Source organism: Equus przewalskii, chromosome 16 (assembly GCF_037783145.1).
Source record: "Equus przewalskii isolate Varuska chromosome 16, EquPr2, whole genome shotgun sequence".
In the NCBI taxonomy this organism is placed as follows: Eukaryota; Metazoa; Chordata; class Mammalia; order Perissodactyla; family Equidae; genus Equus; species Equus przewalskii.
The window spans coordinates 44,943,199-44,967,981 of NC_091846.1; the positions used below are offsets into that span (position 1 = coordinate 44,943,199).

A 24,783-nucleotide genomic window follows, 5' to 3' on the forward strand; every position below is an offset into this window, starting at 1 on the left:
ACTTAAATTCTACTGGTTGCAATAAATATGGCATCTCCCCATCCTCATGTTCTTGTGCCACTCATTAAAGATTCAAATTCAGAGGGGAGAGAGTTTGATAGACTGAGCCTAAATCACCCAAGTAACTCCTGATGGGCCAGGAGAGGGATAATCAGTATATGACTCCTCCAGCTTTCAGACTGAGAGTGGTACTGTCTCCTACCAGCGCTATGCACAGTCAGAGATTGCCTAGAATGGAGACTGATTTACTAATAAAAGGATCCGAGAATGAGAAATTCCACTACACTAATCAAAACCATGGTCTCTCTTTGTTCAATTCAAGCACGCTTATTCTAGGCAAAGGTTCTTAAGCATTTTCTTAAAATCATGATCAATAAATCAACAAACCCAATAGAGCCAATGCTATAAAACATGGCTATGCAGGAGAGTATTTTGCTAGTACCATGGACAGGGAGATATGTAACCAGCTAGGCAACCACCGAAGATGGTGTTCAGTCCCGAGTCCCATCTATAGGACACGATGGGCGTTCTTATCAGCACTCAGCTGCAGGCATCTAAGAGATTTGAGTTAGCTGTTGAGTGAAATTTTGCCTGTTTATAGGTTCCTGCCAGAAACCAAAATACTACTTGATGATTATTCACTTAAGAGCTGTGACAGACACTGTTATCTATTTATCCAAAAGCAATTCACAGCCCAACCTCTCTTCTTGGCTGCTAGATCTTATCTTTTCATTTAGAAACTAAAAGTGTCAAATGCTCATTTTCTCTGCCTTCTTCCTTTCTTCTAGAGGATGGACAATGATTCAATAGTTGCCGATGAAATTTCACTGAAAGTGACCTGGATGGCTTCTTGGGAAGATTTTCCTTCTAATAAAAAAAAAAGGTGTTCAAGAGAAAAAAAATCTTCCCTCTAATTCCCTTTTGATATTGTAATCTGAGGCTATGCTGTGTAGACTTGCTGTGGATATTCAAGTACCTTAAAAAGAAAGAGAATTTAATCTCAGAGAAGCCAACTCAGACCTATGACAGCGTTGAAACCATCGCTCTCTAGAATGCTTGTTATGTGAGGGAAACTGTCCAGTCTTTAAGCCATCTTAGACAAGTTTTCTGGCACCTGCAATCAAAAGCACATAATAAAAGATACTTACCAACAGATGAGTAATTAGAAAATAGGAAGTGAGTTGGTAAAAGAGATTCTAAAATAAGTAATTGGCATAGTACAGGTTATAGAATTGAGAACTTAAACTATTTCAGGCTGGAAAGTTGGTGGTCTTTATGAAGCAGTAAACATATATATTTAAACCAAAAATAACTCAAGGGGTGATTATTCACTCAATAAAGAATTTATCGCTTGGAAAAGAGGTTATACAACTTTCAAAGGGCTTTTAAAAATATGATATGATCTATAGGAATTTGTTTTACGTGTAATTCACAACATATCGTATAAAATAAGCTACTTCTGTGTTTTTTTCTTTAGGTCATCAATTATTTATTTAAATCAGGGGATGGAAAACTGTGACCCTCAGACCAGATGATTGTCTTTGTAAATAAAGTTTTATTGGAACACATCCACGCATGTGTGTTTCCAACTGTCTATGGCTACCTTGGGAGTACAGTGGCAGAGATACGCAGTTGAGACACAGACAATAGGTCCACAAGCCTAAAATATTTACTATCTGTCGCTCTGAGGAAAGTATGTCAGCATGCCAACCCCTGTTCTATATGTTTTTCAAAGTGAATTGGTATCTGTATTTAGGTGTCAAAATGAGTTTCTCTAGGGATCAACTAAAACTTGGGTATTAAGTTCTGTTGATCCAAATCTGGAAATTACAAACACAAAACTTAAGGTATGATTTTAAAAAGAAATTGTAACAAGTGGGGCTTTTAGCTTGTTCTACTCCCAAACTCCAATCCTCCATTTTCTCCAAATGATTATAGCAATAGATGTAGATACACCTGTGGCAGAGACTGGCCAGTTTCACCCTAAAGTCAGCCTGGTCAGGACAAGATTTCCCAGCCTTGCTTCAGTCAGTTTAGGGCCATATGATTGGGTTCTGGCCAATGGAATGTAAGTAGTATTGATGTATGCTCGTCCAGTCCTATTCATAAAATGTCCCACGTAATCCACTAGTCTCTCCATCTCTCATTCACACGGCCAAAAGTTAAGGATGCTGAGGATGAAAGGATCCTAATGGAGGGATCCTTGTTTCACTGATTGGGGGAGAGCCACCCAAAAGGGCCTCCCAACCCATATTAGCCTTGGTGAATGTAATAAATAGACTTTTTAATGTATTGAGTAACTAAAATGTGGTGTTATTTCTTAAAACAACTATTAGACATTATGTTGGCTAATACGATACTATCCAACGGTTTCGATTAATTGTATAATCCTCTTTTTTGATGTTTAAATAAAATTGATTATTCTCCACCCATTTTCTGATACCACTTCACTTCCAAGATGTTTGTGACATCTAAATATATACAGTGTTATTTCCATCTCATGCTCTGTTTCCTAATTTTGTTAAATTTGACCTGACTTCCATTGCCTTTGAAAGATACATTCTCTACCATGTTGACTCAGTTATGAAAACCAGCCTGTTTTCTTTAATTATTTAAATATATCACTCGCAAGTTTCAGTGTATGTTTGAGATGATGAGTTACATTACCATGAAGTGAACAAATTATGAGAGTTAGAAAAACTTCCAAAAGTCTTTTGGTCCCTCTCACTTTCAGGAATTTCTCGCTGACCAACATTTTCCTCACCTGCTTCCCCTTCTTTCATTGTCTTCTCTTTCTCTTCTATTCTCTGTGCCCCTCAGGAAACTCCTTTTAACTTCTTCTGCAGTAGTGTTCCTTGCCTAGTTTTAGTTCATTCAAGATCATATTCATAATCCAGCATATCTAGTAGGATATGTTCATAAAGAAGAAAGCTATCCACTTGACCAAAATTCTGTAAATATCACTTAAAAATCACATCTTCTTCTTCTCACCATAGATGAAATCTCACATCATCAAAGCCACCCCCTGCTTTCGAAGAGATTTTCCAAGGATTTTCTGATAGACTTTTTGTGTGTGTGTGTGCATGTGTGTGAGGAAGACTGGCCCTGACCTAACATCCATGGCAGTCTTCATCTCTTTTGTATGTGGGTTGCCGCCACAGCATGGCTTGACAAGTGGTGTAGGTCATGCCGGGGATCTGAAACTGTGAACTCCAAGCAGCCAAAGCAGAGCACACTGAACTTAACCATGGTACCACTGGGCTGGCTCCCTAATAGACATTTTTAAGTACATAGTACTTAGCACAGTCCACAGGCCAGAAACCTGTGGGTAGTAAGAGGTAGGAAACTTCCCCCTATGAGGGATCCAGGCCTCGGAATCTTTGGAATCTTTGGTAGTTATGTGATCCTTCACTGAGGCACTCAGGCAGGACAGATCTTGTCGTCCTTCCCAGCACATCTCACATGTTCTATTTGCAGTATAACACCACCCAGTTCTTAAATCTATGCTTATTAAGATGAAACTCTATCATTGAATTTCTTGTGTATTGGCTAAATTCAGATACATGAATGATTAAAGATGAAACAAAGAAATTATGTCTTGATCAAGGATAGAGAACATCTCAGATTATTTCTGCATTACACAAAAATTGTAAACTACATGTATTAGAAACACTAAGAAAAAATAAATTAAATTAGAGAAGGGACAATAGAATTAAATTGAATAGAACAGTGATTTTTGCAGCTAACGCTTACAAAACAAAAGAGAAGCTAAACCAAAATAAACCCAAGCCTCAGAACTATTCTCCTGTATTTGCTAGAATGCAGCAGACAGGAGCTTGTGTAAAAAGTCCTGACAGAGCCATATTATAGCTCTCTATTGGATTCTTATGCAGGGCTGGCATAAAGTTACCATTAATTGCTTGAGGGCTATATAACCCTTTTTATTGAGTTTATTGAAAAGAGTGTTTGAGAAATGCCCATCCAACTCTGGTGAGCTGAGTAGGTTAAATAAAGCTTAAACAAAGCTTTTTTCATCTCAAGCATCCAAGTTACTCGGCATTTTCGGGATCACAGTGGGACCCCAGAGACAAGAGTCAACAAAACCAGGCCATAAAATCAGGAAGGCATTGAATGTTTGGATTCAGGACTAGATACAGGAAAGACGAAAAGAATGCCTTTAAAATGCACACTCTCTGCAACTAAGCAAAACCAATCTACAAACATTTTGTTGAGATTGCAGGGGAGAGACATTGTGAAATGTTTTCAGAAGGCAAAAGAAACAAAGTGTTTTCAAATCCTCTGTGCCCATTTTCCAAGGCTCCATATACCTATTTCCAAAAACAAATTGCAGTCCTAAATCTTAAACAATATGGGGATTCATCTTTAATCACGTGGCCACCTGAAACACTGCTAAGACCCTTCCCCAAAGCTTGCTGAGCATCTTTGCAAGTGAGAGGCTGGAAAATTCCGTCTTCATTAACTTCGTGCCAAATCTGCCTCTCTTTATTTCTTAGAATGTCTCATTTTGTGGACCAAAAACTGTCTTGGAAGAATTCCAGGAAGTTTGCAAGAAATTCAATCTCAAGTCTGAGGCAAGCATATGTTTGTGTTCTATTTTCAGAAACTCATAAGTATTTTGTGTTCTGTCTTTTCCAAATTCTTCTTATATCTGGATGAATATTTAACCTAGACATATTTCATCTTATAGTTACCATAGATATAACTATATACATATAGCTTCCTGAAATTTTTGATTCAAATTTTCTTATTCCAGTTTTCCCTTTTTTCCAGCTCTAACTCTCTTTTTGCTTCTTATTTGGGAGCACAGTATTGTATGAACACTATTCTAACTTGCACCTTCTCTATTTTTAAAACTATATCTTCTGATCTATTTTGACAAGCTGATTCTTTGTTAACTTCAGTAGGTAATAAATATTATGTTTCAAAAAAAAACTTAATAGTCACATGTATACCAAGATATTCATTATTTGTAAAATACATCTTACTAAATTTTATGATGACTGCCTTTTTTTCTACCTTTCTGCTTCCCTTCTCCCTTCTCATTTCATATGGGCTTGCAAATGTGAACTAATTCCTTATTAATATGTAAAATAAGTCTGGAACACTGATTTATTTAGTTAAATTTTTGTCAACAACAATCAAAAACAATAAATGCACATTAATTAATATTTTTAAAAGCACTTTATTTTAAATTAATTTTTTGTGTATGTTGTGAATTAAGGGCTTAATTTTTAAGTGAATATTCAGTTTTTCCAGCCCCATGCGATTAAAGCACTACTCTTTCCCCTTTGAATTAACTTGACACCTTAGTTAAAAATCAAGTGAACATTTCTAAGTGGGTCTACTTTTGACTGATTAGCCTGTTCCTCTCATCTTGTCTCAGTTTGAGTAATTAGTGTGTTCTATGAATTTGTACATTTATCTAAATTTATTGGTATATATTTGTTCATAATGTTCGCTTATAATCCTTTTTATTTCTGTACTGTCACTAGTAATGTCCCCACTCTCGTTGCTGATTTTATTTATTTGTGGTTTCTCTCTATTTTTTCTTTTCTTGGTCAGTCTAGCTAAAGATTTTTTTTTTTTTTTTTGACCTTTTTAAAGAATTAACTTTTGATTTCATTGATTCTATCGTTTTTCTATCCTCTATTTTATTTATCTCCACTCTGATTTTTTTTTTCCCTTCCTTCTGCTACCTTTGGATTTAGTTTGTTATTCTTTTCTCCTTCCTCAAAATATAAAATTAGGTTATGAATTTTAAGTCTTTTCTTTTTTTAATATAGGCATTTGCCGTTATAAATTTTGCCCTGAGCACTGCCTTCGCTGCATCCCATAAGTTTTAGTATGTTTTGGTTTTGTTTATTTGTCTCTAAATATTTTCTAGTTTCCTTTGTAATTTCTTCTGAGGTCCATTGGTTGTCAAAGAGCATATTGTTAATTTCCACATGTTTGTGAATTTTCCAGTTTTCCTTCTCTTATTAATTTCAAATTTCATTCCATCACGATCAAAAAAGATACCTTATTAGGGATCCCTTGTATCTGACCAGTCATTTCTCTCTTGCTGCTTTCAAGATTCTCTTTGTCTTTGGTTTCGAACAGTTTGATTATAATCTATTTCTGTGTGGGTCTCTGAGTTTATCCTAATTAGGGTCCACTGAGCTTTTTGAATATGTAGATTCATGTCTTTCATCACTTCGTGGTATCTTCAGCCATTATTTCTTCAAATAGACTTTCTGCCCCTTTCTTTGTCTCATCTCTTTCTGGTATTCCCATGCTGTGCACATTGTTCCACTTGATGGATCTCCCACATGTCTCTCAGGCTCAGTTTACTTTTTTTCTTTATTCTTCTAAATGGACCATTTCAATTGTCCTATCTACAAGTCCACTGATTCTTTCTTCTACATGCTCAAATTTGCTGTTGAATCTCTCTAGTGAATTTTTCATTTCAGTTATTACATTTTCAGCTCCAGAATTTCTGTTTGTTTTTTTTAATAGTTTCTATCTCTTGATTGATAGTCTAATTTTGTTCACATATCATTTTCCTGATTTCTTTTAGTTCTTTACTCATGTTTTCTTTTAGCTATTTGAGCATACTTAAGACAATTGTTTAAAAGTTTTTGCCTAGTAAATCTCACCTTCTGTAGGGATGGTTTCTGTCAATTTACTTTGTTCCTTAGAATGGGTCATACTTCTCTCTTTCTTTATATGCTTTGTGATAAATTTTTGTTGAAAATTGGACATTTAAACTTTATGCTATGGTAATTCTGGACATTAGATTCTCCTCATTCACCAAGGTCTGCTGCCTTTTCAATTGTTAAAGGCTATAGTGGTCTACCTGTCTAGTGAGCCCAAAATATTCCTGCAAAGACTGCATTCCTTGTCATGTACAGCCACCAAAATCTCTGCTTCCTGGCTTATGTTCAGCTAGTGCTTTGACAGAGATATCTCTGAATGCTAGGAACCAATAACATTTTTTTTAAAAAAGAGCAAGCATTGGACATTGACTCCATGCAGGGGCACTCCTTCCACACTTAGCCAGGCTTGCACTGAGCCTATGGATTAGCCTAAAGTGAAAGCTTGGGGTCTTCTCAGGTATTCTCTGAGCACGTGTCCTTGCCTGGGCCTGTGCACGGCTTTCTAAATCTCTCAATATAGATGCTGCTATTGAGTGTTCTAATTTTCCAAAGAAACTCTGCCCAGCTTATGCTCTTGGGTCTCAGGTGGTTTATTGACTGTTTTGACCATAATCTTTTGCCACAAGCATCTGAGAATTGTTAGTTTGGCTTGCAGTGTTTTTGAGTAATGCTGACCACTTGAGTTTCCAGTAAGGTGACAGAGAAATAAGCACCTTGCATCATTCCTTCAGGTAGTGCCTAGGAAGGTTAGAACAGATGTACACAATAATTTGCAAATAGGTCTGCTTTGTTCCCTCTGGAATCAGTGGGTTCCCCCTAGGAACGCAGGCTACTGCTACCTTAAAACCAAGACCTCTACCACAATGGTGAGGGGCGGGGACAAGGGCAAGGAAAAGTACCACAAACTTTTATTATTACTTCAAATTTATCTTTATCTTGCTTCAGCATTTGCTTAGCTACTGCAAACTTTTTACTGCTTTCCAGAGTTCTGACAAATTTGGTTCTGACAGTTTCTGCTTGCTTTTCAATGTTTTTCTGGAAGGATGAAAGCTACGAGCTGCCTTCTACCATTTTGCTGTCACTTCCTTTATGCCCATTCTTGAAGGGGCTGTTTGAAATGCAGTGTTGAGAAGGATTGTGAGGCTAAGTCAAATCAAGTGGGAGAAAATGTCAAGAATGATTAGTTATGTCTCTCACAGTTATGGGAGAAAAATGTTATAGTAAATGGTCTACAAAGTTTCCAATGCTGGATAAGCCCAAATAAATACTACATGAGTTGGTCAAGTACAGTCCAGAACAGGACCATGATTTCTGGACTACCACTCTAGTATTGACTGAGAGTGTTCTAAACCATGCCTACACGTGTACTTTCTGATAAGGGGGCATACTACTGACTCACAAAGACATCCCTGTCTCCGAGGAGAGGATGCTCTTAATAATGTGGCATGCGGAATCAAGAGGAAAACTTGGCATCAGATGTACCTAGGTTCAAATGTTGACTTTACCCTTTAGTACTTTGAATTTGAGAATGACTTTAACTCTTGGCTTAAATAAGCTTATTTATAAAATTTTTTATTGAATTTGTTTTTAAAATTTTTAGCAATTTGTTGAAAATAGTAAGAAAGAGATCTGTGAACATGCTTTGATCTACTAATATTGCTTATTACTATTATTACTGCTAGAGTAATGCTAATCCTAGCCCTAGGTGACAGAGAGGGTAAATGACAAGAGGCAGTGAGGTTTCTCATAACTAGGATAAAAGTTCTCATATATCTTGATTTACACAAGAGGATTCCAGTTTATACACAGTGCTCTAGAATGTGAGTAGTGTCTTCTTTCAATTCTAAGTTATCCTGATTTGAATAAATTAGATGGCTGCCCTGTTGTGATGTTATGGGCATCACGCAATAGAATACTGATCTCCTAGACAGGATACCAAGCTCTCCTAGTAAGAATTCAACAACTTCCTAGAAGTTTAGCCAGAGAAGAAAAGAGCAATATCTTTGTACTGGAAGTTTCACAATAAATCTATTCCCTTGGTTCATCTCTCCTTCTCTCTTTCATTTTCCTCTGTTAGTTGACTACCTCAACCATCATTCCTTTCTTCTTCCCTGATAGCAGAAACCCAATTGTTAGACAGATTCGTTGCCACCTAGAATAAAAGACAACAGTTTCTAACCTCCCTTGGAGCTTTGCCAACCAGATGACTAAGTTCTGAATAACGGTATATAAGTGTAGGATAGAACAACTAGGAAGGTCATTAAGTGAGATAATTCAAGTCAGAGGAACAAAGAAGGGAGGATTTGGCCAGTTTGTCAGCTCCATTTAGTAATTTCCCTCTTGTGGTTTATCATGTTGTTGTGCCACATGCCCATCCGGGTGAGCAGTGTGGGATAGGTTGCCGAGAGACCAAAGAAAAGACCTGGAGAACAGTGAACAAGGCATATGGGTTTATTGGGAGTTACTTACAGGGAAGGTCCAGTGGTGGCCAGCTGGACACCAATGTGCACCCATTACCACCCCCTGAGAGAAGCTTGCTTAAGTAGACAGAGGAACAAAGGCTGCATGCTTGCCAAGGGGCTGTCCTTGGTATAACCAGCGTTCTCAGGATCAGTAGCTCACATGGAGGGGCTCTGTGTCCCTGTAAGACGTGATGTTCTTTATGTGAGATAAGGGAGGATCTGGGCTGGCCAGGCCCTAGGTTGTTACAAATCTCAGCAGCTGGGCGGCCTGCCCAGAAGTGAGCCAGAAGGACATATGGTTTCAATGGGTGTGGGGGCTTTCGCTGAGCAAGCAAGGCCCAGGCCCTACACATGTAGATATAATGTTCAGAATTGCAGCACCCCCCTCAAGCCTTCAAGTGAACTTAGGGATAAGCTCCACTCATTGGAATGGTACACAATAAAGACAGAGATCAGGGCTCCTAATGGCATTGGGGTCTTACCCACCAGCCCTGGACCACTTGGAATACCAAAAAGAGAAATAAATTCATGTGTTTTTTAAGCAACTACTTTCTGTGTCTCTGTTACTCTCAGCCTATCACAATCCTAATTTACACAGAATTTGTTCCATGGGCATGAAACATTGAAATATCAGAACCTCATATCTACCCCTGCTAAAGAACAAAATTCAAATGAATAAATTTTAAAGATTTTTATTTTTAAAGTTATTCTTTTTAATTCAGTGATTCATGAATTGGGCAGTATCCAATCTAGCAGAGAAAGGAGCTCCAAAGAACTGTAGAAAGCAGGAGATTTTATAGACAGGAGGGAGCGGGAAAAAGGAAGTTATACTGGGCATTTTCTGATTGGTTAAAGTAGGGTTAGTTTCCTTATATGGAGCAAAGGGAAGTCTTAGAGCCAGGTCAGGTAACTTGTGCCAAAGAGGCAAGCACTGATTGCCTGACCTGGGCCTTTCTTTTCTGGAAGAGCTGAGCATAGAAACTTAGCTAAGTTTAGGTTTGCTGACAAGGGGCTTAGCATGAGCGACTCCATTTTGGGCCTAATCTGGTTACTCTAACACCCCCAATATGGTAGGTTGGGAAGCTGGCAACATTCATAATTCAATGATAAAACATTTGGTCAAACTGCTGCCTGCCTTTCCTTGGAAAGCAGACAAAAAGCTATATGAAAAGCAGACTAAACAGCCTTAAGGGACAGTGTGGAAAAGTTAGAATGTTGTCTGTGCAGGCTGCTTCTTGCTGCTTTCAACAAAGTTCCAGGATTGAGGAACTGACTCAATCCAGCTTATCTGTAAGCGGAGATATTAGGGAAGTGTTCTCTCTCTCTGGTGTGAAATCCAAATGCATTATATTCGAAGTCTTTAAGGATTTTTTTAAAAAAGATAACTGCTCTGTGCTCCAAACTAAAGCACATATAAGTCTACTCTGAAGAAGCATCCTTAGCGGGAGATAAATCACTGGCCTCAAAGCTTTTAAAAAGGCCTTCCACTAATAGTTGCCTGTCAGACAATGGGAGGGAAGCTAACAGCAAAGATCAGATTAAGTATGTTGTCTTTCCACCCAAGCCTATTCTTTTAAGTGGTCTCAAGGTAGAATCAGGCCTGGAATCTGGAAGCCAAAGAACCTATAAACCTGGACTGAAACTATCTGTTACTATTAAAACTTTAATAGTACCTGAACCTGCACTGGAAGGAAACAGCCCTTAGAATCTTTTCAAGCTCCATGAAAGGACGCCCTCTATTGCCTACATTAGAAATAGCCATGGAGGGTCATAGAGAATGAAGCGTCTCCCCGAGAAGGTAGGGCTCTGGAACAAGAGACCAGGGAGGACAATGGCAGGAAAGTTTCTCCAGAAAGCACAAGTAGAATAAACAGGTATTGTAACCAAGAAATCTATTCTATCACCAAGTTAAGGGGCTTCTCTATTCCTGCCTAGCAGGATTTCAAAATTTTGATGAGCTAATGATGCCAATGTTTTTACTCTCTACTTGTTCTAAATGGAATTTTTGTGCCATTCTTTGTGCTCCTTCTCTTCTGGGTGTTTAGCAGGTAGATAAGTTGTCTTTTAGTTTAGTAAGTCACCAAATAATAAAGAGCTACTAAATCTGTTAGAGAATCAGCAGTCATCCAGAGACTCTGCACACTGAGCTAGATGCACAACTGGACTAGCTTTCTTGCAGCTTGCTGTGGCCATGTGACTAAGTTCCAGCATCAAGTTGCAAATGAAAGTGTGGAGTACTTAAGGAAATTTCTTCAAAAAACATGGGGTACCTCCTCCTTTTCTTAATCCATCCTAATAACTGGGATGCAGATGGGCAGGCAAAAGCTCCAGCAGCCATCTTAGACCAATGAGGACATTGAGATGAAAAAGAACAGTCCATTCTTTCTCAGTCCTGTGTCCTCCTTCCAAGACTGCCATGCAGAGATGGGACTACAGTAGGAGCAGCAACAGGAGCCCTTCTACATACAGAAAGATTTTGCTGCTGAATTCTGGGCTTTGGGGCTGGCAGTCAGTGATCTAGGCACTGGTCATATTCATCCATTCCTCTAGTCATTCATCCATTTTGTTTCTTCATTCACTCATTGATTACTGACTTGAAATATTGAAGCTATGAGGGTTTGATACAAACACTCTGACCTTGTCTCAGTCAAAGATCTGTAAAAAAACATAACTTTCCTGGGATAATCTTGTGACAATAGTGGGAAGGACAAAGCTCTTCATCCATGGAGGCTCATCAGGTCAAAAATTCTATGATGACTTCCATTACATTGAATTAAGTGAAATGAAGTTGTAGAAATTGAGTCCCACTGGGTGTTCCCACAGTTGTGCCACACATTTAGCTGTGGTCATGGAGAAACGTGTATATCATTAGTTCTTACAGGAGCACTGAACACACTGTACCAACGTCACACAGAAAAGTAGCATTGGACCTTGCTTAAATTTGACATCCCTTTTCACAGCTATATGATTGGACCATCCTATGTGTATCAGTCCAAGGCTAGTGATGTCTCTATCTGAGAAAGAACAGCCAACTTCTGTCACTTTCAACTATGAAGCTGAGAAAGGGGATTTTGCTGACAAACCAAGGTTGTGACCCACATGAGGAAAACTAAACTGGCACACAGCTCTGTTTTATGTTTGGTGGAATGAATGAAGAAGGGAAATCTATAAAGATCATATTTTGACTGTAGTTGACTAATAAAACCCATATTTTATTAAATAAAAAAGTTGATAAGATAAATAAGTCCTTGAGATGTAATGTACAGCATGGTACTATAGATAATAATACTGTATTGTATATTTGAAAGCTGCTAAGAGAGCAGATCTAAAAGATTCTCATCACAAGGAAAACAGTGTGTAACTATGTGTGGTGATGGATGTTAACTAGACTTATTGCGATGATCATTTCACAATATATACAAATATCAAATCAATATGTTGTATACCTGAAACTATATAATGCTATATGTCAATTATATCTCAATAAAAGTATTTATTATTTATAAATAAAGGTGAACAAAAGAAGAAGAGGGGCCAGTCTGGTTGTGTAGTGGTTAAGTGCAGACACTCCACTTCAGTGGCCGGGGGTTTGCGGGTTTGGATCCTGGGCGCAGACCTACACACCACTCATTGAGCCATGCTGTGGTGGCATCCCATATACGAAATAGAGGAAGATTGGCACAGATCTTAGTCCAGGGACAATCTTCCTCAAGCAAAAGGATGAGCATTAGCAATGGATGTTAACTCAAGAACAATCTTCCTCACAAAAAAAAAAGAAAAAGAGGTGCCTCACTCAAGATTAAAATCTCTCCCTGAAGGCAGTCCTCAACCAGGGACTAATTGAGGATGTGGTACAAAGGCTTGACCCGCATTCTTAAATTTGGAACAATTCTGAAGGACCGTCACAGCTCCAGAGCCCGGCAAATGATCTGTTGAGACCTTGCATCAATTACATTGCAGTTGAACTTCTCCCACTGCCCAGGCCTGCTTTTCTCACTCCCTCACACGTATTAATCTCAAGGACACTTCCCAATAAACTTCCTGCATGCAAATCTCTGTTTCCAAGTCTGTTTCCCACAGAACACTAAATTAGACATCACTATCTATTCAATTTAGCGCAATTACATTTCTTTGTCAAATTTGTACATATAGTGTGTACATCTTATAACAGGGAATGAGACTGGAATTTATTAGTTTAGCTTTATGTGAATTTTTAGTAACTGTCATAAACCCTTAAGACTAGCACATAGAAAAGATCCAGAGAAGATTAAACTACCAGTTATATAGTCCTGTGTAACAAATTACCTTAATTTTATTGATTTTAAAGAGCAATCATATGATTTATCATGATTCTATGGTTTGGCTGGACAGCCCTTCTTCTGATCTTGCCTCAGCAAATTTATGTGGTCAGATTCAGTTGGCAGGTCTACTGGAAGCTGGGCTCCAGCTGGGATTGCTGGACTTTTATTTTCATGTAACCTCAAGTAGGTTAGATGCACCAATTTACATAGTGGTCTCAGGGAAACATTCCAACAAGGTAAGCCCCATGCAAAAGCATTTATCAAGATAGACCTGTTTCACATTTACTCATGTCCCATTGGTCAAACCAAGTCATGTAGCCAAGCCCAGAGTCAATGTGGAATGGGATTGCATGAGGGCACTGGTGCAGGGAGAAGTGGTTGTTCTCTGTCTCTCTTTCTCTTTCTCTGTGTGTGTGTGTGGGGGGGGGGAGGGCAGGGGAATACACTAACTTTTTTTTTCAGTGAGGAATATTATCGCTGAGCTAACATCTGTTTCTAATCTTCCTCTTTTTGCTTGAGGAAGATTGTTCCTGAGCTAACATCTGTGCCAATCTTCCTCTATTTTTTGTATGTGGGATGCCACCACAGCATGGCTTGATGAGCAGTGTAGGTCTCTGCCCAGTATCTGAACCTGCAAACCCCAGCTCGATGAAGAGTAGTTCATGAACTTAACCACTACACCACCAGGCCCACTCTTATATGTTAACTTTTATGTAGTGTTTATTTTGTGGTAGATGCTGTTTTCAAGTTATACAAACACACACACACTCATTTGGTAACAAAATATAACCTTATGAAGTTGGAACTACTGTTATTCCTGAGTTACTGATGAAGAAACCGAGGTATGAAGAAGTAAGTAACTTGCTTAAGAGCATAGCACTAAGAAGAGAAAATGGGATTTGAATCCTGGTGGTTTCACTCTCAAAGATCAGGTACTCATCTGCACTGCAATTTTCTCCCTCACTTCCACAACTTTTTTTCTTTTTTTCTGGGAGTGGGATGGGATGAGTGACAGTGTACAGGCAATAGGAAGATGGAAGGAATTTTAGAGATTATCAAGCACTTTTGAGACCTAGAAATATGAGAGAATTTCCCTCAAAGCCTGCAACGGAATAAAAGTAAAGCTCTTGACATTATGTGGCACAACCTTCGCTTCTGTGTCAGAATATTGTAAAAGGTTAGGAATATTCAATTTTATAAAACTACAGATGAGACTACATGGATTCAAACTCTGCCAAATCTTGAAAGGTAATGATGGATTCCATTCACCAAATTAAAGAGCACCAGGACTAGAAGATGCCCGATGTAGTGTAAAAGATAAAAGGGATTTATGCTTTGTACTTTACACAGTTGGTAGTAAACATATGCAAGTCATTACCTTAGAAGGTTATATAGACTGAAAATATAAATTGGTCAGGAAAGGCTTAGATAAATTCATGAATGGGGTTTATAATGGGTTACCAAAAGGAAGTTAGGGATCACAGACTCCCCAAGGTTCGAGTGTGGAGGGCAACTAACATGTTTTCCTGAAAAACATCAAAGGAACTATGCTGGATCTCTAGAGTTGATGTGACTCAGTATGACAGTTATATTCTCATATTCTTTCTATAAAATCCCTCATCCATGTAACTCTATTCATCTAAAGACATGATTAGACTTCATTTATTTTACAAACATTTAAGAAAAGTTACTCTTTTTCTCCTCCAACAAACCAACAATGCTGTTTCTTTCATAGCTACTTTATTGTGTCATGTCAATTTATTTTCTTTTCTGTTTTCTTACATCTTTCTACCATCTCATTTTTTATATCAAACCTTCTTTTCCCTCTTTCTGACTTCAGCTGTCTTAAAAATTTTTCCTCTATCTCCCTTTCATCTTTATCATTCTCCAACTTTCATCTCTTTCTAACCATTTACCTTCAACCCTCTCTTTAAACTTTATGCTACAGGAGATTTGTAATTTGTTTTTGATTAACACTCATCCTTTATAATCATGAAATAAGACAATGATCCAGTCAAATCTCAAAGTGAATAAAAATAACTTTAGAAAAAAATTGCAAACCTTACAATAAAATAAATAGAAGAGAACAACAGCAAGCACATGCACCAATCTTCCATTCTTACAAGCAGTTTCTTCTGAGATAACATAACAAATGCTCTAAAACAGCAGAGTGATAGTTACGTTAAGTGGTGCTTGAAGTAAATCCTCGTAGAAAATGTTGGTTCTGTTTTTTGTAGAGACATTTGCATGATGAAATTTATCTAATAGTGTCTCTGCTACCAGAATAAGTAAATCAGTGAGAGACACTCTACTTTTCATGGAAATTGCTATCCTAAGAATGCTTTATTTGTTGCCAAAATAGATTAGTAATTTGAAGTGTATGTTAGGCTAAAGTTATTTGTTATAAGTTTATAAAAACAAAAGTTATAATAACTTCTGATATATCAATTTCTGGAAAGTATATTTGAAGGCCTGTTTTCTATCTATATTATCTTGTATCACTAATATATGTGTGACACACCCTAAAATGCTCTAACATGCATAGGAAATCAAATATTTGGAAAATTTGGGGCTGATTCAAAGTAGCTTTTAAAAAAACTTAGAGTTATTAAAGTCCTAGTGACAAGCCATTAGTAAGCTCATTTTGTTATTCATTTTCCATTGCTATTATAATTGCTATAATAAGTGTTAGCCATATATACAAAACTTGTCTAAATCTTAGTTAAATGTGAGGATGATTGCTTTTTATTCATCCACACTTTCAGGGTTTTTTTATTATACATATTTACTACATTTATTAGGTATTATCATTCTTTAATTACAATACAAGCATTTATTGTCTACCATAGTGTAAATTCTTGCCCTATCCTGCAATGTCTACATCAATTAAATATTAAATTCCAATAACACCACCACTGATGTCAACATCCTATTTCACTGCCTCTCTCAATTTCCTATAACCTCTCATCAATCCTATTGTAGAGGACATTTGAGTTTTTCCAACCTTATTGTTCCATGTTTTGTCAAATTCAAAAAGCAAACTCTCTTGCAATTAAGACACAGGCATGATACCCTAACTCTGTTAATTCAGAAGCATTTTGAAGAAACAAGTGCTGCCTGGAACCCATTCTACTGAGTATGTTGGCAGAGGAATCCAGCTTTCCATACCAAAATGACAGAGTCTTAAATAGTAGTGCCTAGTGCCAGCATCAGCAATGCTGTCTGCAGGGTCTGTGACCAATTCCATGCAATCGGGTTTCTGCTGAAGTCATTCTTCAACAGAATTTGGGTCTTTCTGGTAGGGTAGCCTTCAAGTCTGATTTTCTGGCTCTGGAAGAGTTCTGTGAATTTTGTAATAAACTTTATTATATTATTTCCTTCTTACACTAGCTAAAATGTATTTTATTCTTTGAGGTAAGGATTTTATCTAATAAACTGATCAATAAGCCTTTTAAGGATGATGTGAGCATTTTCTAAATAGCCTTCTCTTCAAAGACTGTAGCCAATCAACTATTCATCTCAATTGTCTGCATCCTTATTCTACTTTTATACTCATCATGTAAATCCCAAACCATGAATCAATTGAAGCATCTGACTTCTCCACTCATAAGCCTAGGTAGGGGAGTATGGCTGAAGAACTCACTCAATCATTTGGAATTGTATGTATTTAAAAAGAAAAAGTAGAGCCAAAATATCCAAGTTATATTGTTGTGTGAACAAAGCAAATTGCTGCAGATGTGGTAGATACATGTAGATGTAGGGTGGCTAGACAACAGATTAGCTTTCTTACACTCATTCCTGCCTTTTTCCAGAGGGTGCTAAAAGGCTAGAAAGTACATTTCTCAGACTTTGATGCCATTGGCTTCCAGACGTGATTGAAGTTCCATGAATCAACTACACTTAATCAAAACATTAAATTAGATCCCAGTTAGGAGGGAAGAGAGAATTTGAGGGAAATAACTATTTTGCTGATGCAGACTGTTGCAGAGACTTCCTAATTTGGTGGTTTTCTAAATCAGAGGAGCTTTCCCAATCACAGCAGAAGGAGTGAGATTGCAAGAAATTGGAGCTGTGTGGGGAGCCCATTCTTCCAGCCTGTCAAACTATTCCTGGCAATAAATTATTTAAGTTTAAAGTAGGTAAAGTGGTTTTTGTAGTCTGGACCAGAACCCTAACCAATTTCGTATGGTCATATTTGAATGGAGTCCAAATACTGTTCTGGAGTCCTAGGCTTCTGTTGGTGTTTTCTCGAGGGCTGATGAGAAAGGTAAAATTCAGTTGGTGGGGTTTTATCTCCCTTGCTTCTATTTCAACTGGAGAAGTTTCATTCTTTATTTATTTATTTTGACAATTCATTTTAGATTATTTTTTAAATAAATCATCCTTTTTTAAAGGAAAAAATAAAGTATAAAAATCACTGGCATTTTTGTGGTTATTATAGATTGAATAAATAATTATCTTAATTACCATAGAAATTCCCACTAAAATGGCAGTAAAATGATCATTAGGAAAGTACAAATGTACAAACTAGAAAAGAATGGAATAGGAGATGCAAATAGTTAAGAGATGTTAACCTTCTAGAATATTCAGAGTGGGAGAGTGAATGGATGAATGGCAACTGAATCTAACAAAGATAAAAAAGCTGGGGGGCCAGCCCCATGGCAGAGTGGTTAAGTTCGCACGCTCTGCTACGGCGGCGCAGGGTTTCGCTGGTTCGGATCCTGGGCACAGACATGGCACTGCTTGTCAGGCCACATTGAGGCGGCGTCCCACATGCCACAATTAGAAAGATATGCAACTAAGATATACAACTATGTATGGGGGAGATTTGGGGAGATAAAACAGAAAAAAAACAAAAAGATTGGTAACAGTTGTTAGCTCAGGTGCCAATCTAGAAAAAAAAAAAACAGCTAATCATTAAAAAAAGAAAGAAAGAAAGAAAGCTAGTTGGCACATGAGCAGCAAGATGCAACATGATTCACACCGCAGACAGGTGGAAGGCCCAGGTATTGCAGACGGCAGGTATCTGTGGAAGGTAGAGATTAAGTATTGAATCAAACATAGGAGGGCAGCTCACTAATCTGTGAAGGAACCTCTATGAGGTGTCCTCCCTTACCTAGAATAACAAGATGACTACCTGGAAAAATTTCTCCTGGGGAAATTAAACCAGAGAAGTTGTGTTATTGGGAAATCGGGCAGGGTTAAACACAAGAGTGAGGTTTCATACTGAAAGCAAAGGAAATAAGGGAAATTATACACATCAAATAGTGAGATCCTGCTCCCTTTTCCCAGTTAATGCCTAGAAAGCTGGATGCTGGAAGCTAGATATATTGTACCATGCAGGTAGGCAGGAGTCTAAAGATTCCATTTAGTGAAGCTGCCAAGTCTAGGAGAAAAGACTGACAGATATGTCAGGAGGGATCCTCCAGTGAAATGCTCTATCTCTCTCCTAAGATGAAGGCCCCCACTCCACATGTCTCACACATGCTTGGTCTAGCGGTCACCTGTTTAGTTCTATACTCTCGATTGTGAATTGTCAGCCAAGGCTCATCAGACATTTGAAGAAAACCTCTAAGATGAAAGATGGAGACCAAAATAAGTAAGAAATGAACTAAGAAAAAACATAATGCAAGAAAAAAAACCATCTTTACCAACTATAAAGTCTTGAGAAACATAAGAGCTTTAGTAAGTATAAACAAGAGGAGGTTGCTATAAAAAGAAAATAAAGGATGCCACGTGTTCAAAGAGAGACTCTTGGTAATTAGAGAATATCATCATAGCAGTGCTTTGAAAACGTCAATGGACATTTTAAAAGAAAATTTGTGGGAGTTTCCATAAAATGATAAAAGATATTGTAAAAAAAAGAAAAAAGATAGGGAAATCAAAAGATCAATGCATGATTTCCAAGACCGGACTAAAAGGAAGACTCAAGACAGTGAAAAATTGGCTGGAGGAACAGCTGTCAAGGAAACAATGCAAAAAAAATTTTTCTAAAGCACAAGATTTCTAAATTGAAAGGACTCACTGAGTAACAGACAAAATAAGGGAAAAAATATCCTTATTAAGGCATAGCATTAAGAAATATTATAGCAGTGGCAACAAAAAAAAAGAAGAATCAAAAAGCATCTATGATTGAGAAGTGGGGGTGAGTGGAATAAAAACAAAAATAAATTACAATTTCTCAGTAACCATATTGCATTAAACTCATTAATGGCAACCTGGCAGCTAAAAGACAATGAAAAATGCCTTTGAAATATCTAGAGAGAATTACCACTAATAATAGAAAAACTATGTTTCAAATATGAGGTTAAAAATTATTTTCAAACCAGCAAGATCTCAAAACAAGATCTCAAAGTTTCAGTACACCTTTTTCGAGAATATTCTTGAAGACGTATTTCTCTAAAACAATAGGTAAATAAAGTAAGAAGAAACAGAGGATCCAATCAAGAGAGAGGCAAGGGGATTTCTTAATGAAAGATGCCGGGGTAGACAGCTGAGCAGCTCTTGTCAGCACACTTGGAGAGCAGCAGATGCGAAGAAAATCATCATATACGGACATACAGACACACAAGGAAATAATCAATACCTTATGTGATTTACCATACAAATATGACTTCAGTTCTTTTGTACAATGTAGGGATGAATTATTAATGTCCTAAAACACCATCAAATTATAAAATTAGGCACTTCTAAACTCCAGAAAACAAAAAGTTGGTGTACGAAAGTTAATTTATTGGTTGCATATTCTGTGACTCAACTGCAAACAATACTATGAAATCATGAAGAGCACTGAATGTTGATTTATCTAAATTTTATGATAAAACTATACAGTACAGATATGAGTAGAAGGGAAGTATGTGAGTAGGTGGTGGAAGATAAGAGAGTGAAATCTTCATCTTCCACGTCAGAAATCAGATAATTTTAAATTGAAAAAACTATAAAATAGATTTGTAAATTCAGTATTTGGAACTATGGAGCTTAATATCTGAAACAAGTAGAAATGTTGCAATGTGATCTGCTCAGAGAATTGGAGATGGAGAGGTGTGGAACATAAGACTGCTGTTTTTTCTGTATGCCTTTGATGTGTGTGTATATATATACATATACATATAAAATATACATATGCAATAATATATGTTATACAATATACATATATAACATAAATTTGACAAATATGAAATTTAAAGATAGACAGTAGAAAATTGTAGACAATGAAAGACCACAATAACACCTTTAGGTAGATCTTGTCATCCCCATTTTGCACAAAAGAGACTTGGAGAAGTCAAAACTCTAGCTAAATATTTGGCAAATCCAGGATTTACACTCAAGTTTTCCAGAGTCTAGGGCCACATACCTTCCACCACATCACACATACTTCTTCAAAATTATGATCACTCCTTTCCACTCTTCCATTTAGATCTTTGGAGTCCAAGCCGAAAGCCTATTTGCTTGGTGTTTTCTTGAGAACACGACTGAGTCACACACATCTCAGTTCACTTCCTTGTGAAATATCGTAAATGGGACTAAGTGGAGAAGTGGGGAAAACTGGACCACACAGTGAAGGAAAGCTTTGTGGAGTGGTAAGGCATGTCTGGACAAGGCATGAATAAGAGAGAAACTGGAAATATTTCATTTTAATTATTAACTATTAAAGTATTTAAATATGCTCATAAATGTGATCAATCCTGACCTAAATATTTCTATGGTATCTACACTGATGTTTAAGTAGAACAAATATTATTGCATGTTTTTTGTTTTTCATGCTGGAAGGAGGAGAATGAGTTAAAATAATTCCTCCTCTATAACATAAGGAAATTCTCTCTGAAGAACATGATAGCGACACATTTAAATTCATTAAACCCAAACACACAAGTAACTGAAACAACAGAGAAGGTATAATGCAGATACAACTATTTAAAATTGTACTATCAATGTATTTTCTGCCTCAAAGAAAAAGGATTTCTGAAACCTAGACATCTATTTTTAAAGCTAGCTTGTTTGTAATACAAAAAAATCTATATCTTTACTACTTTCCAATTTATAATCATTAGAAAGGAATTATCTACAAAGCATGTGTATTCATATGTGCGTCCATGAGTAACCAAAAATGAGAAGGCATATACAGACCAGAAATATACATATCTCAATATTATTGCTTCTTTATCAGAACACACAGGAAAATGCTGATGATTGAAAGATTTGACGGGTGGTTTTTCTTGCCACATTTTTCATTTGCACTAGGTTTAAAAAAAAATCTTTAGAAGCAAGTAAAGCTTCCACAGTTCCCAAAGTTGTGTAATTCTCATTGGCTCCTACTTCATTCCACAACTGCAAAGAACTCATCTTTTATTCACTTGTATGATTCTTCTCTGTAGTTCCTGACATCCTTTTAATGCATTTTCTCAGGGACCACAAGAATGACATTCTTCTTCCAATCTTCGTCATTGTTCTTTAAAGTCCCAGCTTTTGCCATAGCCTTTTGTAGAAAGAAGATTCCCTATCCCACAGCTACATTCCTTCGGTTCTGCTCATTATCACTTGGAGGCGGCCTCAGTTCCTCAGTATATTCATCTTTCTTTGGTCCGGATCAATAGATCATTTTAAATCAGTGCACTGAAGACTGAAAGACCACCTTTTATTGCAGGCTGGTAGTTCAGACGTAAGAGAGTGAATGATTTCTTGGGGTTTGTGGTCCATAATTATATTAACCTTGGTCCCACACCAAGCTATTTGAAACTTCTCACACCTCATTACCAGTCAATGCGTCCTTCTCTGTATAAGAATTGCTTTGTTTGACTTTGAAAGACATGTTGTTAAAATCCCTTTACAGGTTAGCGATGTTTCTTTAGAAGAGTGGAACAAATTTCATGGTCAAAGTCAAAATTTTAACACTCTTTTTATCACAAGGATATCTAACCCTGTGAATCTCAGAACAGTCTATATTGTTGCAAGTGACCTAGAGAAAAAGAAAGAAGCAAATTGTTTTAACTATTACCATATTAATAACATGCTTTACATTTTAGAAAGTAACTCTATTATGTATTTGTATTCAGCATTTTCTAAATTAAATGTATCACCTCAAATTATAGAAAACTGGTAACAATAATGATTGCAAAATATTTTTAAAAATATATAAATCAATCAGTAACATTAATCCAGTCTTGAGTTTAAAAAGAGAAATAGTTTGGGGAGCGGAAAGAACCTTTACTGATGTGAATGAAATGGTTCCTTCTGGGATGTTTCCTTGAGGTTGTATTGAGCATCTTAGAAATGAATTGAGAAGTTATGAATCTAGCTTAACTAATTAAAGTCTCGTTAAATAAACAAACAGAAAAATTATGTATTTCACTAAGCCCTACTGAGGTAATCGGCTTGTCTGCAGTTTAAAAATAATCTAGATGAGAGACTATATGTTTGATTTCCATTGAATAATTAAGTAGTCTAAAGTCAAAATGTTCTCTTTTAGCTCTAAGAGGAAAGCTGGAAGACAAAAGAGGGAACTATATAAAATCCCAACCCTTCCTTTTTATGAGAAAACAGTCAGACAATGACTGGATGAGCGAAAGGGCAATTGTTTGTAGTGAGTGTTACCCGAAGTATTCTTTTAAAAAGTAGTACATTCACTCAGCACATGAAAGACGGAGGGTTTGCTGTTTTACTAAATGGAGTTAATGATTTATCAGAAGAGCAATGATGAACCCAATCAATGGTAAGGTCAAAATTAGAACTCACTTAGTTTGACAAGTTTTAGGTCATGAACTATCTTGAAAATATAAAAGGTAATCTATACACTTGCAAAAACTTGGGGGAAAAGAATAAAAGTCTAATTAAATTAATCATTTCCTAACACAACATTTCACTAAATATCCTAGCCATCTCTCAGGTATCCAGTTTTCCTAATAATAAAAACCTTAATTATTAGAACAAAAATTTTCTGACACATAAATACTATATAATGAAATAAAGTTCATTTGAGATTGTCTCTAAAGGGGTATTCAAATTCACAAAATTTTCTAATTAACTCAAGCATCATTTATGCCTTATTTCATTGTATTAAAAATCACCGTAAAGTGTATTGGGCCAATTTCATTCCCAAGTAAGCAGAGTATATTGATATATATATATTTAAGCATCTTATAGGGTCTTCGGGCTATCGCATTGAACATAAGTTTTCAAAATAGGGTCCCACAAATTTAAAACATATATGTCTTTTAGGCCATAGAAATATAGACTTCTGATAATGTCACCATGAACGATTTAATGCTAGATTTAATATTATAAGTTTCATGACTCAATTCTGGATTAAATTTTGGGAAACTTTTCTTTCATATATATTTTATGAAGACCAGATTATTTTATATATATATATGTCCTTTTGGAGCAATTTTCATCTATTTCTGATTTTAATATTTCAATAAATGCTATAAAATGGTTTGATTAATACAACTGAAATGTATACATTAGCTACACAGATCTGCTCCCTGGTCCTTTAATTTACTCCTCCATCTTACAGTATGGTCTAAGCGGAATGGTATTTTTCTTTTAAAGCACTGCTTATGTCTATTGTATGATTTTCTAGCTCTCATAATATTATATTTTCTAACTTTATTTGGTATCAAGTGATGTTTGGACTTGAGAATTTTGAAATGGAATTACTAAGAGGAAAATAATAGTTTCATTCAGTCTCTTATACAGTGGCATAAAACCTAGTTATTTGCCATCTAAATAGTAAAGTATCCTAGTATTCACACAGAACACAGTAAATACTTTTTGAAATGAACAAAAACTTTTGGAGTAAATACTTTTTGAAATGAACAAAAACTTTTGGTGCAGGACAGTCGTTTATTATGAACAACTATGTGGAATTTTTCTTTATATGCCTACAGCATTTAGAAAATAAAAGGACAAATATTGTTACATGTTTACTTACAGCAGCTGTTAGACAATTCAATACAGTATTGTTTTTGAAGTCTTAATGGTTCTCACTAGTCGGGTTGTTGGATTTAGCAAGTAATTCACTTCAAGGACATTCTGGGAGTACTTTGTCCTTTATGTACCTTTCCACCACTGGGAATTGTTATCATTTTGATTATTTCAATGTCCCTTCCCCCTCCATTATCAGTTACAGAAGCCTGGAGGAAGAACACTAAAGTTGGAGTCCAGACACTGTTTTCCAATCTCATCCTCTGCCTACTAGTTAAACATGAGCAAGTCACCCAGCACCCTGAGAATCAGCATCCCCCCTGCAAAGCAAGAATATTAAGTAACATGAACTCTAAGGTCTTTCCTTTTATTTTCATGGGAAAAAACATTTTATTAAATGTATTTGCATTTAATTAAACAAATGTTTAATTTTGTAAAAAG

At 36.6% G+C, this 24,783-nt stretch overlaps 1 long non-coding RNA gene and 1 pseudogene across 5 annotated transcripts in view; both read left to right on the forward strand.

Annotated features, from left to right (window-relative positions):
- LOC139076476 (uncharacterized) overlaps positions 1 to 24,783 on the forward strand; it is a 116,455-nt gene that overhangs the window by 25,837 nt on the left and 65,835 nt on the right. Inside the window, exon 3 of one of the 5 annotated variants that reach the window (XR_011528125.1) lies at positions 789 to 2,427. The exons of the other annotated variants lie outside the window; for them this stretch is intronic. This is a non-coding gene — a long non-coding RNA (uncharacterized lncRNA). Of the gene's footprint in view, positions 1 to 788; positions 2,428 to 24,783 lie in introns of those variants that run through there. 5 annotated transcript variants of the gene reach the window in all.
- On the forward strand, positions 11,270 to 12,317 carry LOC139076556 (rab9 effector protein with kelch motifs pseudogene; annotated as a pseudogene).